The sequence below is a fragment of the Staurois parvus genome, unplaced genomic scaffold, assembly GCF_062004578.1.
Source record: "Staurois parvus isolate SC_StPar_1 unplaced genomic scaffold, SC_StPar_1.0 ptg000122l, whole genome shotgun sequence".
Classification (NCBI taxonomy): domain Eukaryota; kingdom Metazoa; phylum Chordata; class Amphibia; order Anura; family Ranidae; genus Staurois; species Staurois parvus.
Window position 1 is genome coordinate 10553167 of NW_028317918.1, and position 16615 is coordinate 10569781.

The 16615-nt window shown below is 40.3% G+C and overlaps 1 pseudogene; it reads left to right on the forward strand.

The window, feature by feature from the left end:
* Window positions 1-12202: 12202 nt before the first annotated feature.
* LOC149467143 (uncharacterized) lies at window positions 12203-14918 on the forward strand (annotated as a pseudogene).
* The last annotated feature ends 1697 nt before the right edge of the window (window positions 14919-16615 follow it).

Genomic DNA, 16615 nt, shown 5'->3' on the forward strand with positions numbered 1-16615 from the left:
AAGCAGCAACGTGTAAATGATTCAGAAGTGGGATAGAATGTGAAGAAGCATTTTGTAATCATTTTACTTTTCATTAAAGCAAGCCTGTCATTTCCTAATATCAGTTAAACAGATTACAGGTGAATCAAAGACACTCTTAGGTGTCTGCACAAAGCTTTATTTAGCTTATCATTGCTTTGAGAACACTAAATCATGGGGGGCTGTAATATGTAAATTTCAATGTTTGTTGAGAAAGCTGATTACTGGACCACCCCCTCTGACTTCCATAACTACCTAATGGTTCTCCAGCGTGATGGGCAGCAATTTTAACCTCTTCACACCAGCCACACGCAAATGTGCGGCCTCCCAGCGTCTGGGCCTTGATGCCGAACGGCAGCACATTTGCGTGCAATTAAGAAAAACATATGTGTTGAGAGCACGTGCCCAGCACACATGTTCGGTGCTCACGAAAAGGTCCCGATCTCCTCTTTAGATCGGGACCTTTCCTGATCATGTGACCGCCATGATGGCGAATCATGGTGGTCACATAACCCTAAAACCCCACCCCGCCTCCTGGCTTCTGAAACCCTTCAAGGGCTGGGAGGCGCTGGCATCAAGGGGTTAGGAATGTTTACATAAAAATGTCCTGTGAGCCATCAGTCTACTGCAAACAAAAGGAAAGCATTTTTACATACTTTCCGCCATCAGTGATCACTTGCTAGGACTGTTGTTAAATTGTAACTTGGCAGCTCACAAAGGAAGAGAAAGTAGCAAAGCCTTGATCTCTGTGAGCTAACATGTTTACACTCAGCCAAGAACAAGAGCCAAAAAATCTACACCACCAATGTACTGTATATGATTGTGCCATCTATAGGTTCTGCATCTTAGCCCAGGAAGTGCTAGCTGATCTTGGATCATGCCTAACAAATATAGCATTGGCCTCCTCTTCTCAGGCCCCCAATGGTGCTCTTGGCTCTTCTCCCCTGCTGAGTGCCCCCATAGCAAGCTGCTAGCTGTGCTCACTTTTCCATTGACACACAGAGCATGGCTCAGCTCCGTCCTTGGCTCCCTCCTTACTGACTGTGATTGCCACTGGCTCCCGCTGCTGTCTCAGAGCCAATGAAGAGCAAAAGAGTCAGGAGAGCCACTAATCCCATGCACATCACTGGATCAAGATCTGGCTCAGGTAAGTATTTGGGGGCTGGACAAAGGAGGTTTTTTTACCTACATGCATAGAATGCATGAAGATAAAACATCTTAAGACTTTAGAACTACTTTAAACACCTAGAACAAGTATACAGCCTGTATATCTTTCCATTGTATCATGCCATTTAAGCTAATTATGTTAAAGTAGAACTAAAAGCATTTCTTTTTTTTCTACTTTGAATAAAGTAATGGAGGGTTATAACCCTTCAAAGGACAGAGGTATACCACTCAGGTAAACAATCCAGATCAATCCACGACAGGTGCAGGATCTGGCTCGCCACCACACAGGATGCAACAGGAAGAAGGGTCAGCTGCACACCGGAAGATTGATGAATATAGTGTATATTTATTGATCCATAGGACACACGAAACACCAGGACATGAATACAGGACCTGTTAACGTGTTCCACGCGATCTTGTGCTTAATCACAACCAATTTATGATTAAGCACGAGATAGTGTGAACCGCATTCACAGGTCCTGTATTAATGTCCTGGTGGTTTGTGTGTCCTGTGGATTAATAAATATACACTATATTCATCAATGCTCTGGTGTGTGGCTGACCCTTCTTCCTGTTGGGGTTTCAACCCTTTTAAGTTTATTTTTTTGCCACCTATATCTTATTGGGATTCAATTTCTGTCCCATAGCCAAAATAGAAAGTGAAAGGAATTCCCTTTAAAGTGTGGGAATCCCTGGTTATCCAGAACTAGTGCCCCCTCCTATTTTACTGGGTGACAAGCCAAAAGCCTCTCAACTCTGTCTAAAACTAAACATAAAAATGTGTTTGGTTATATTTTAGTTTTTGCAAACACATAGTACCCTGTAATAACAACTGACATCAACCAGCAACAGAAAATTGTGTTACACCTTGGCAGCACATGATATACTGCAAAAAATAATAAAAGCACATTATTGTACCAACCTAAATCACATAAACCAAAAAAATCTATTTACATTAAATTGGCTTAAACTTCTGAAAAGAAACATTATTAAAGCATATCTTCATATAAAGTGCACTTGTCGCAATCCATAGCACCTCTCCTTCCTGGGTGTCACTTCTGGACGCTTTCTCAGACACCAGGCAATCTACAGTGATGGCCCTTTCTTCTATCACATGGCAGGTGACCTCTGTGAAGGTGTGTTCATTCATTCAACTCAGATGTCAGTTTACACTCGGTTCTCTACTCTGTACTGTGGATTGTGTGACATCAGTTCCCTCCTAAGGGCTAAGAAATACAATCTGCTGGGTGTACTTTGGAGGGTTCTGGAGGGAAAAATGTTGCAGCTGCAGAAGTATAGCTTATTTGAGAGGATTAACTTCATGACAGTTAATCACATATGGGTAGTTAAGTTTTTTACCAATTTAACTACCAACATGAAATTATATCACCCTACAACATCCCCATATACAGTATCAGAGAGTAGTGCAATTCTACAAGTGTGCATCCCCTCTTTTAAAGTGTTATTAAACCCAGGACCCTGCATTCACTTTATCTGGTCTCCCACAGTACACACTACATGGAAATGCAATTATTTGAGTAAATATACACTGATAAATACCTTTTCTCACCAGCGGTATATAGCAGTCTCGTGACTTCTATCAGTGTCCAGCTGGGCACTGGTTAATGCTTGTAGAAGGAATTTTCATTCCATTCTGACTGTCCTAAGAGGCTGCATGAACCTCTGTCTGGACAGTGCTAATTGGCCCTGTGCACCCTCCCAAAGAAAAAAAAAATCTCTAGCAATACACACTAAACTGAGCATGTGCAGAGTGACTCCTAGAGTTCTGTACTATCAGCAGATGGATTGGGGACAGTAGAGGAAGGAGAGGATGAGAGAAGATGGGATCAAACAGCCTTTTTACACAATGCGGAGGATTAACCCCTTAGGTTCCTCTTTGAATATAACAAGCATGCTTTACTGCATATACAGACTGATTTTACTGTTGTGGGTTTAGTAACACTTTAATTATCTACCTCCATTTTTTATGTACAGCCACCCCCACCTACTTATATTTAGCTACCATCAGTTTCCTTAGGTTAAGCTTCCTTAAAGTAGAACTATAGGCAAAACATTTAAAAAAAATTCTGGATAGAGCAAGGAATCCTTATTAGATATTTTTTTTTACCATCTGTGTCCAATTGCAAAGATTTCCCTTCACCTTCTGTCAAACAGGAAATGAGAGGAAATTCCTGCAAATTATGGGAATTCCTTGGGGGCCCCCAGGTCAAAAGAACTATTGTCCCCATTGGAAGATTTCTATTATTTTTCTGGAGACAACCCAAAATTTGAGATTTTCTTTTACGGTCACTTTCAATATTCATGGTAAACAGGACTAATAGAGAGGGTGAATCTCCTTAATGGGGGCACAGATTGCTTTAAGAACTGACAAGCCTTCTAATCTCTCTCTCTACTCTGTTCAAAACTAAAGAAAACATTTTTCCTTTAGTTATACTTTAAATTGAACCATCAATATAACAGGGATTCTACACTCACAACCAATTCCCCCTTTATGTTGGTGTTCAGTGTAAACCCTCCTGTTACATTGGTAATCAGTGTATATACCCTTGTTTTATTGGTTTTAAATGCCCGTCCATTACAGGTGATTCTTAAATGACAAGCAGTTTAATAGGGGATTCTACACAGAACTCCAATGCAATGTGGGCATTTACACTAAACACTGCCATCAATGTAACAGGGAGATTTGTACTGACCACCAATGTACTCAGTATAATAGTGGTCAGGCTAAAGTTGCCCATTACATTTGTGGTTAGTATAGAATTCTCCTCATATATTGTTGTCCAGTGGGATATAGTCCTCACATTCAACATTGTTTATTGGGAAAAGAACCCTCAGTGGGAAAAAAGGCCTCCTATTTATTTGTGGTGGTGGAAAAAGAGCACTCAATTCATTGAGGTGGTAGCAGTATTTACTCATGCAGCCATGAAGACAATCCCGATACTCAGCAGTGGTTGTTCCTTATTATAGGAGGATGATAGTGGGAGTCCTAAAGAGAGTCCAGCTTTAGGGGCACAAGTGCTTCCTCACTCCCTAGACACCTCTGTATGCCTATGGAACACACAGAGTATGGCTCATCCCTGCCCCCCCTCCCTCCTCACCGGCTGTGAGTGACAGCAGCAGGAGACAAGGGCTCCCACTGCTGTGTCTCAGCCAATAGGGAGTGAGACCTGGGATATCTGCTATCAAAATTGGGCTCAGGTAAGTATTTGGGGGGCGTGGACTGCATACTGAAGGTTTCTACCTTCATGCATAGAATTCATGAAGGCAAAAAACCTTCAGCCTTTAGAACTACTTTAAGGCAACGGGGTTTGAATAGAGCTTAGATATGGTGCCAAAGGGAGTGATCAAAGTCCAGGATTAAACCTAGCATCCTGACATGAAGGGAGAGACTAATGGTTGTGATGTTGATTTCCATGAAATCATTGAGTTTAAGGTGTTGTGGCATCCATATTAATACAGTTGCAAGAAAAAGTATGTGAACCCCTTGGGATTACGTGGAGTTTTGCATGAATTGGGCATAAAATGTGCACTGAACGTCATCTAAGTCACAACAATAGAAGAACACAGTCTGCTGAACATAATACTACACAAACATTAGATGTTGCCATGGTTTAATTGCACATAACATGTAAACATTCACAGTGCAGGGAGGAAAAAGTATGTGAACCTTTTGACTTAATATCTGGTTGACCCTCCTTTAGCAGCAATAACCTCAACCAAAAACATTTCCTGTAGTTGCAGATCAGACCTGCACAACGATCTGGAGTCATTTTGGACCACTCCTCTTCACAAAACTGTTTCAGTGTAGCAATATTCTTGGGATGTCTGGTGTGAATTGCTCTCTTAAGGTCATGCCACAGCATTTCAATCGGGTTGAGGTCAGGACTCTGACTGGGCCACTCCAGAAGGCGTATTCTGTGCTGTTTCAGCCATTGTTTTGTTGAATTACTTGTATGCTTTGGGTCATTGTCCTGTTGCATCACCCATCCTCTGCGGAGCTTCAGTTGGCGGACAGATGGTCGTACGTTTTCCTGCAAAATGTCTTGATAAACTCTGGAATTCATTTCCCATCAATGACAACAATCCGTCCAGGGCCTGAGGAAGCAAAGCAGCCCCAAACCATGATGCTTCCTCCGCCATGTTTTACAGTGGGGATGAGGTTTTGATGTTGGTGTTCTGTGCCTTTTTTTCTACACACACAGTGTTGTGTGTTCTTCCCAAACAACTCAATCTTGGTTTCATCTGTCCACAGTATATTTTGCCAGTAGTGCTGTGGAACATCCAGGTGCTCTTTTGCAAACTTCAAACGTGCTGCAATATTCTTTTTGGACAGCAATGGCTTCCTCCGTGGTGTCCTCCCATGTACTCCATTCTTGTTTAATGTTTTCCTTATTGTAGATGTGTCAACAAAAATGTTAGCATGTGCCAGAGATTTCTGTAGGTCTTTAGCTGACACTCTGGGATTCTTCTTTACCTCATGCAGCATTCTGCGCTGTGCTCTTGCGTCATTTTTACAGGACGACCACGCCTAGGGAGAGAAGCAACCGTGCTAAACTTTCTCCATTTGTAGACAGTCTGTCTTACCGTGGACACATGAACATCAAGGCTTTTGGAGATACTTTTGTAACCCTTTCCAGCTTCATGCAAGTCAACAATTCTTGATCGTAGGTCTTTTGAGAGCTCTTTTCTGCGAGGCATGGTTCACATCAGACAGTGCTTCTTGAAACCAGTAAACCCAAAACAGATGTGTGTTTTTTAAGGGCAGGACAGCTGTCAGCAACACATCCAATATCATCACACTGATTGGAGTCAAGGTTGGCTCACTCCTGGCTCCAATTAGCTCTGGGAGAAGTCATTAAGCTAGGGCCTCACATACTTTTTCCTCCCTGCACTGTGAATGTTTACATGTTATGTGCAATTAAACCATGGCAACATCTAATGTTTGTGTAGTATTATGTTCAGCAGACTGTGTTCTTCTATTGTTGTGACTTAGATGACGTTCAGAGCACATTTTATGCACAATTCATGCAAAACTCCACGTACTCCCAAGGGGTTCACATACTTTTTCTTGCAACTGTATGTCAATTAGTAAATTAGATTAGGAGACTGAAGGAGTGAGGTGAGGAGTAAAGATATAGATTTTGGTATTAAAAAAAAAAAAAAATATATATATATATATATATATATATACAGTATATAAAGGGGTTGGACATACACATGAAAACACTACATGATTTGCAGGTGTGAAAGTAATGACAATGTTCATCATTCACTGCGTGCGCTGCTAGTAATACGGAGTCATGTCAGAGCATACTGAGATTCAAAGATGGCAAAATGTTGGTGCCCGCTTCGCTAGTGCCTCTCTGACAGAAGTTGCCAATTTATTTTCCATGCCGCGAGGTACAGTATCAAAGGTTATGACAGCATCTACAGTTTCCAGGAAAACGTCTCATGAGCATAAGTGCGATCAACATGGTCAACTGACTGAAAGAGACAAAAGGAGATTGCACAGAAACAATTGCTGCAAAAGTGACTGCAGAGCTCAATCCTAGTCTTCCAAGCCCATGTCCACAAGTACTGTGTGGAGGGAACTCCATAAGCAAAACATTCATGGGCGAGCTGCAATTGCCAAACCACTACTGACCGATATTAATGCTCAGAAGTGGAGAGAGTGGTGCAGCACTCATAAATCATGGACTATCGATCAATGGAAGACTGTAATATGGTCCGATGAATCAAGCTTCACACTGTTCCCAAACCTCTGGACAGGTTTACATGTGGTGAACACCATCCCAAGCTTACAACCAAGACGGTCTTGTGCCAATGATAAACCATGGTGGTGGCGCAATCATGGTTTGGGCAGCCGTATCTTGGTATTCTGCAGGCCCCAACATCACCTTAAAAGGTAGACTCAGTGCCAGCGACCATGTACAAATTTTGGCTGACCATGTTACCCCCATGGTGCAGACATTGTTTCCTGAAGACAGCGCCATTTACCAAGACAGTAATGCTACGATTCACACAGCTGGCTTTGTCAAATCATGGTTTGCATGATGCAGACAAAGTCTTGCACCTTCCCTGGGCACCGCAGTCACCAGACCTCAATAACATAGAGCCACTATGATCAGTTTTGGAGAACAAGGTTCAGGCCCGTTTTCCTCCTCCATCATCTCTGCGAGAACTGGAATGATTTTTGCATGCAGAAAGGTATCATATTCCATTATCTTCCATCCAAGACTTATATTTGTCAATTCCTAGGAGAATCCAGACTGTCTTGGATGCCAAAGGTGGTCCAACACTATAATAGGTAAGTATTTAGTTCCTTTACCTGGAGTTTCCATAATTTTATATATATATATATATAGTATTTATTTATAGACAGAAATATGTCACCATTGAGGAAATGTGCATAAATATTATACGGTTCATAACGTAGCATTCCTCCTTTAACTGCTTGGTAACTTCGTAGATAGATGCTGCCTCCTTAGTAACTGCATAGATGAATGCTACCTGCTCAGTAACTGCATAGTTGGATTCTTTCTGCTCAGTGATTGCATAGATAAGTGCTACCTGTACAGGAACTGCATAGATTAATGCTACCTGCTGAGTAACTGCATGCCGCAGAAGAATGCACCTGTATAGTAAGTGTATAAATGAATGCTAGCAGCTATGCAACTGCATAGATGAATACTACCTGTTTAGTGATTGCATAGATGAATGCTACTAGCTTAAAAAATACATGGGGGAAAACTACCTGTTCAGTAACTTCATGGATGAAAGCTACCTGCTCAGTAAGTTTTAGCTGCCGGTCCACAGCAATGGAAAATGGGTAAATGGGTATTCAACCTCTGGTTGCCATGGAAAGTGGAAAATTTAACAGCAGTATTGCTACTTTTGCTAAATGTGACAGCTACCTGCTCAGGGCCCCTGGTTGTTAGAGAGCTGGCAGACACTGGGGTACTAACAGCCAGTGGATCATCCCTGCCTGGCCCATTCAACTATCAATTGTATAATCCTGGTATTCCTGGATGAAAAGTGAAGGTACTTTATTTTTATCCACGTGACTGTAATTTTCAAATTTCACCTTAATTAAAAAATAATGATACTTACAGTATTCTGGTGTGTTAGCTTTGTGAATTGAGCCCAATGCATTGGGTGTTATGAATAGCATGGGTACTTTATTATACATTACAGTTATTATTAGAGAAGATTCAAATCAAAGCTGTACTGGCCCTTCTTTTTTTAAATACACTTTTATTGGTTTTATGAATAATGAAAAACACAATACAATTTGGATCAAAAATGAGCATTTACAAGTTCAACATAAGAGCAAAGATAGGAGTTAGAGTATGTCCTAGGCTTTAGAATGTTACAAAGTATAACATAATTGTTTCTACAGGGTGATGAGGCATAAGTGGTGGATTCCTAAAGGGTCACACCTGACTAAACCAGTCAGGTGAACAGTGAGTTCTCCAAGTATGACTTAGATGGCCAACCATCATACCATGAAAGAAAGGGAAGGATGAGGAGGAGGGGGTGGAGGGTGTGAGAGAGATAAAGATGGGAAAGGAAGAAGGGAGAAAAGTACTAACTAGAAACCAACAAAAATCAATACTTGAAGAAACCAAGATGGCAAATCACCTACTGGTAAAAAAAACTCCTGGCTAGACCAAGGTACTTGAATAAGGCCTAGTTGAGGGAGCTGGTAGCTGAATTAGAAAGAAAGGTTGTCTAGTGGTTTTGTGTCAGGACTGGTTAAATGAGGCCAAGGCAAAAACTGACAGGAAGACACTGGTAGAGTTTTTTTCTGCATCTGCTAAGGTAGAGCCCATAAAGGTCTTCCATCTGCAGGTGAATCGCTTTATAGAGACATAGTTAAATAATTCCATGTCCAGTTTTTCTCTATAGAGCAAGATTTTCAACTCGTTTGACATCCATGATGATTGACAGTTTTGAGGAAGTCCATTTTTTGAGTATAGCTCTGCGTGCAACCAACAGACAGATGTAAGACCATTGTGGGTGATAAGAGAGTTGTATAGGTGGTTGGGAGGCAGACTGACATGTTGATGAGCCATAACCAAATAGGAGTAGCAGAGGATCCTTAGAGATGGAGCACCTAGAAAGCCCATGTATAAAGCTGGTCACCTGATCCCAGAAATGATATATGTGTGGATACATGACCAGAAACAGTGAGTAAGAGAAAGTCTGTTAGATCCACAGAACTGACAGTTGGATGACTGGGGTTATTTTTTCTGTGAGAAATGGGATGAGGGCTATGTGAAGGAGCTTAAATTGCACCTTTCGCCCGATTGATCACTAGATTTGTTTCAATATTGTAACCACCTAGTATTTTATCTGTTAGCTTGTAATCGGGGAAGTCTTTACACCATTAAGATACAGAAAAGGCCGCAAAGGATTTTATGAAATACATAACAAGAGGTTAGTATATGTCTGAGATGTAGTAAGTTTAACTGTGGAGCAGGAGATCTATTAGTGAAAGTTGAAATCGCTTGGTCTTACTGGTGTAGCAGGACTTTGCATAGCTGGAACATTGTGGGGGCAATAGCCCTTTAAAACAGATTTGCAAAAATAAATAATGATGATAATAATATTAATAACAACAACAATTAATGTTATCATAATCATTGTTATTATTTAGACAGTTAGAAAAGGCTAAACATTTTCGTAAGGAAATTTACATAAACAATATGCTTTGAAGCTAACCCTCTTTCAATTTGTCAATGCCTGCTTTTTGTCATGTAGTTCAAATAACATGACATTTATTATAGTCTACAAATCTGATTTAACAAAGACAATTAAATTACATTGTGTGCTCTTGGATGATGAAAACAAGAAAATGTAGGCCTGAAAAGAGCATCTATTTTTTACATATAAAGGCAGCCCATGGATATAATGCTTTGAAAAAGACCACGCTTCTACAAAATACAGTTGATAATAACAGCAATGTACCTTGTTAACGCTATCCAAAATAATACAATATAGTAGCAGCATAATAGATTGCTTGTTTCTGAAATGAGAGACACTTCTTAAGGATCCAGCGTGACATGACACAGAATGCCTGCTGTGGGAGAGTGTTTTAACTGAAAAGTTTGTCCAAGTGTTGAAATTAGAGCTCCAGCTGGGAACCTTCTGGTAAAGGCCAAAGTTGCATATTATATATGCTGAACAAGGCCACTAATGCTTTCACATAATCAATATAATCAGTACGCATGCTGTGAGGAATAAGCTAGCAACAAGATATTGTAGTGTGCTACAACTTACTGCTAACACTGGAGCTCTGCGTACTGTATAATAAATCCTAATGTTGTTGACCCAGACTGTGTTGTTTTATTCACACAAATATTTAAATCTAACTTTCTGAATACCAATATGTAATATTAAACAAGTTAAAAGCAAGTTCTTAAAACTGAAGTACTGATTGTAGTGTAAATCACTGAGAAGGAATATTTTACAATGTAAGTTTTAAAGAGTTTATGTAAACAGTTTTAAATATACAGTTATACATGACAGCATGACAAAACTTTAACCACTTGTCCTCCAGAAGATTTGCCCCCTTTCCTGACCAGGCCATTTTTTGCGATACGGCACTGGGTTACTTTAACTTATAATTGCGTGGTCATGCGATAACAATATTTTTGACATAAAACATATCCAATAAAAAAATTTTAAAAATCAAATTTCTTCATAAATTTAGGACAAAATGTATTCTGCTACATGTCTTTGCTAAAAAAAATCCCAACAAGTGTATATTAATTGGTTTACATTAACTTTATAGTGTCTACAAATGGTGTTATATATACTGCAATTTTTATTTTATATATACTGGTGATGGCGGAGATCAGCGACTTATAGCGGGACTGCGGCAGGCATTCTGACACTGGGTGGGAACTGACTAACTGCCACTAACATTTCCAGTGACACTAATACAGTAATCAGTGCTCACAAAAAGCACTGACACTGTACTAATGACACAGGGCAGAAAGGGGTTAACATCTGGGGTGATCAAAGGATTAACAGTGTGCTGTGTGTGTTTTATTATGTGTGCTGTGTGTGTTTTACTCGGGAGACATGCTGCTTTGTATCTCTGCAGTACAGAGAGATACAAAGCAGAATGTCCATGCTGACAGGAGAGATCTCCCCTCTCAGCCCTGCCGATGATCACCAAGGCCAGGACTCAGTGATGGACATATCCAACAGCCAATAGGGTTAGGCGGAAAGTGCAAAATCACGTGATTTTGCGCAGCGGAGCCACCCTGTAACAGTATATCTGCTATGGGGCGGCTCTTTAAGTCTTAAATGCAAGTAAACAAAACAAGGAAATACAGGTGAAAACAAAATGTATACAGGCTGTATTTAGCATAATGAATTTAGGCCGGTGTCTATGGATCAGGGTAATAAAGGCCTCAAACATTAAGATCTCCAAGGCCCTATTGCACATTGCAGTGATCTATGTTTTACTGCACTGGAAGAACATAGGTCACTCTTAGGACACATAGAAAACTATAGTTCTCTATGTGTGCTGTTCACCCTGCAATGCACCCTGGAGGTGCAGTGCAGTGAGCTTTGGACAGAATATCATGTAAGCAGAACAACACACCATGCTGCTGTACATTGACATGAATAAAGTGTCACTTTTGTGCACTTTAAATAAAGTTTGCATAAAAAAGGGAGCTGTGTGATGCGCTAAAACATGCCCCCTACCACCTGCTCACTGCAGCCAGAATGTACAGCTGCCGGACACTAAATCGCTGTGGTTTAGTATGTGGCAGCTGCCATTGCTGTGTGAACGGGCCCTAAGGCCAGGTTCACACCTATGCAGTTTGCATTTAATTCGTTTCTGCAGTGCGTTTTGCATTTTTGCTCCCGCGTTTTTGATGCGCTTTGCATTTTTTTTCCCACTTTGGTTGGCCAATAAGAAACAGACACAGGTTTGATGTCACAGGATGTCAGCATGTTTACTTCCTTATGTCTGTAACCTGTGCAGATCTGACACATCATGGCTGCAACGTCCTTATTCCTAACAATTGCCACATTGACAGCTACAGTCATGCAGGAAGAGGAAGAAGAGAAACAGAGGAGGAGACACAGATATTGGATACATCCGATGATAGCCAGTAGACAGCAGAGAGGACCATGTCTAATGATCTGAGAGCATGAGTACAAATTTTTCCAATACACACAGATGTCTACAAAAAGGCGAGCACAAGTTTAGAACTGTTCCTGTAGCTACATATGTTTGTCGTAACATCCCCCTCCCACTTCCACTCTTCATTTCCTTTTTTTGGGGGGGGCTTATTCTTTCTTGCTTTGTGTTTCTTCTCTTGTATTTCTTCTTTTCAACTTTTTTTTTCTTTTTAAATTTTTTTTTTAATCACTAACTTTTTCTTTTTTTTTTTTAACAGTTTTGATGAATTGCTGGGTCTACTCAGCAGCAAGCTGGAGCAACAAAACACCTTCTTCCGGGACTCCATCCTACCAGTAGAAAGGCTGATGAATACATTAAGGTAAGTGTTTGTACTCTAAACTGTACAAGTAATAATGTTGAATTGCAAAAAAACTTTGCATTTTTTTTAACATACACTTATGTGCTTTAAAATAATAAAATGCAATAAAACTTTAGAACAATTTTTTCTGAAATTTTGTTTTAGTTTTTTTTATAAATAAACACAAAATGGCATTGTTGCCAACATATTATGACATAAAATTAAAGAAAAAAAATGATAGGGTCTGATAAACTCATTCCTCCTGGGAGACATCTTGCTGCTCAAGGCACTGGGGCTGGGGCAAGCATGGTGTAGGTTTTATGTATCTCTGGGGAGCACTGGCAGGTGAATACATTGGGCGCTGAGTTTGTCCTTCAGGCACAAAGTGAGACACAGATGGCCGTGGTGGAGGCATGAGCTCCATAGGTGTTGCCAAAGCATGATAACCATATTGTGGCATGTGACAATTTGGCCATATAGGACTTTGGTAAGCACCATGCATTGGGTATGACACGTAAGAGTTCTGAGGTGGTGTCTGCTGGGGCAAGCTTGTAGGTGGGGGTGGGTTAGCAGAGGGAATGAAAGAGGTCATGCACTGCATCATTGCAATTCTCATCTGCCCTTATCTTTCAATAGGAACTTGATCAACAAAGAGGACTAGTGTGTTTACGTACTGCTGGGATAAAAACATTTGGTTTTTAAATAGAGCTACCAGCACATTTAATGTATCCATTTTTTTTTCACTTTGACGTTGAGTCATCCTTCTTGATGCTCCTCCCCTCCGAGATGGTGGTTCAGCAGGCCTGCTCAAATCTTCCTCCACCTCCTCCTCCCTCATCTCCTCTGTCACCCTGGATACGGGTGAACCAGTAGTTGGGGTTTCCAGGGGTGTTGAAGGACACTTCCCAGGGTCCTCTGCACATGCTTGAGATTCCCAGCTGCTCTCAGTGCTGCAAATACAGAAAGGAACATTTAAAAATTCCAAATATTATTTTTATTTCAAACAAAAATGATTGTAATGATTCTATGATCCTAGCTTACCTTCTCATCTCTAGGATTGGTTTGAGGAACTCCATCTCCTTAGTAAATTGGTGTTGCAGCAGACACACTCCTTGCTTGCTGTTCCATACGCAGCTGTTTATAGTAGGAGTCTTGTATGCTACGCCATCTCGTACGCAACTCTTTAACTGCAAAACATTAAAAAAAATAAATATTTTTTATTTCAGGTGCCTTGCAACAGGACATTCTTTAGCCAATCTACATTTTCAGTTTATGGTGGGGAAATCAACTGCAAGCTATATTGTCTGTGACATCTGCACTGTCCTATGGGAGGTACTGAAGGATGAGGTCTTCAAGAAACCAACAGCAGAAGAATGGTGCAATATAGCTGCTGTGTTCCAAATGCGCTGTAATTTCCCAAATTGTCTGGGTGCGATAGATGGGAAACACATTCGCATAATAAAGCCAGTAGCTAGTGACAGCAGTTTTCATAACTATAAAAAATATTTTTCATTTGTGATATTTGCAGTGACAGATGGCAGTTATCGTTTCACTTACATAGATATTGGGTCTTATGGTAGCAGCTCAGACTCAAGTATTTTCTCACACTGCTCATTTGGGCAGATGCTTCAAAACAATGACCTGGCCCTGCCAAAAAACAGTGCACTACCAGGCACAAGGGGTCCTGCTCTACCATATGTATTTGTAGGCGATGAGGAGTTTGCCCTCAGTTAACATTTGCTAAGGCCCTTTTCCAGTTGCTTCTTGGATGTTGAGAGGAAGGTGTTAAACTATTGCCTTACTAGGGCCCGTAGAGTTGTCGAGTGTGCTTTTGGCATCCTTGCCAATAAATAAGGTTTATTGCACACTCCCATCCACATAAACATGCAGAATGCTATAAAAGCTGTTAAAGCAGCATGTGCCCTGCATAATTTTATTCGGGAATGGGATGGATTTCAGTAGGAAGACACAATTAACCATAACATGGCAAGTGCAGATTTACCAACACCTCGGGGCAGCAGGAGTGGTGCCGCTATCATATTCTATGCCTATTTCATGTCTCCAAATGGTCAGGTGCCATGGCAACTTGACGCTATTTAATATTTTTGGTCTTGGTTTGGAAGACAAAAATACTGCTATGTAAGGTTGTGAAATTAGCATTGTTAAGTTTGCAAAACTGTTTCTTATAAAAAAATATTGTTTTTTTTATTTTAGGAGAAATTAGGATAATAAAAAAAATCATTATATTTTGGACTTTGTTTGTGTTTTTTTTGGGGGGGAATCTAAAAAAAAGGTACAGCAAACATGAGCTACGCTGAAACCAGATAATACAGATAGTACTCACTTTTGTTTTCTTTCTGTACCTAGTTGAAGGAATCCCATTTGTTAGAATAGAGTTCTTTGACAATTTCCAACCAGCCCTGTTGCTGCTTCGACTTGCTCTTGTGCTCTGGGTTGGCCAGGCTATATAGATAAGCTCCGGGCCTCACCAGCTGTATGAACACCTCTGTTTGCACCATGTTGCCTTGTCTTTTATCTTATTTCCTAGTTTGCAGGGCAGCATGGGAAGTCTGTTGTCAAGGGGAGATATTAGTAATGAAGCATGTTAAAAATGTGAAACACATCAAAAACGTGTAAAACGCACACAACGCAGCACTTGCGTTTTATATGCAGTTCCATCGACGTCTATTGAACCAAAAGTGCAAACTGCAGCTGGAAAAGAAGTCCCTGACCCTTTCCAAAACACGCGGCCACAAAAAAACGCATAGATGTGAACGTGATCCATAGGAAATCATGTTAAATGGCATGCACTGCGTTCCCACAAAACGCATAAAAAATACACAGGTGTGAAATTGGCTTAAATGATAAAGTTTTCCTTTTTTTGCCCATTTCTGGACATTTATAACTACATTCAGGAAGTGATTTGTATGAGGAAGTTTGTGTGCAGGGACTGTTAAGAGGAGCCATAAGATTCACTATAGATCAAGAAACAGGAAACCATATCCACTTTCTCTTTTGGTGTGCTTTACAGTTAAAAAGTATCTGTGTTGACAACAGGCATGCTTCAATAGCACATTCGGACATTGGATTTTACTGGAATAATTACATTAGCCTTGTGTAAAAGGGGACCATCATTCAATTGTGTCTATAGCAATATAGCAAAAATAGACAAATGCAGCTCTGAATATATGTGGTGACATGCCATACCCAATGTGTTCTTTAATATCAAAAGAGGGAAATTCTAAAAAAAAGAGGTACACTAATTTTGCTGGTTTATTTGTAAATGTGTTTTGTGATCCGTTGATAAGGTACATACCCACATTTGCAGGTTATTAAATACAGTATTTGGCTTTGCAATAAAAAGATCCATTCATATCAGTCTCAGCCTTGAAGACATAGAAGCTTACAGTCACAAGACATGTACGTATAATACAACTGGAATACTGTATGCCTGATAATGAAAGCCAGAATGCATGCTTTGAAACCATGACATTTCAACCTACTGTACCTAAACTTCTACATGTTTCCCATATTATTTCATAACTACCCCTAAAATTGCATCTTTTTAGGCTGCCATATAAGAACATGGGAAACAAATGAAAGCTGTACCAAGAGCAAGCAAACTGTAATTGTTGACCCTCTATTTTGAAAACACTAGTTTCTTGGCTGTCACACTGATCCAAAGGCTTTGTAACTTTCTAATTAACTGACCCGAAACAATGATAAAGTAGAACAGAGCCTAATAGGGTGCAAGTTACACGTGCTTCGTTTGGTGTGTATTATTAAACAGGTAGATGAATTTGGTGCACACTGCACCACTTTCAGAACACATGTGAGAAACTTTTGCAAAATCTTTCTGCGCCAGTCTTTATAAGTTCCAGGGATTCTCTTCAATCACCAATCAA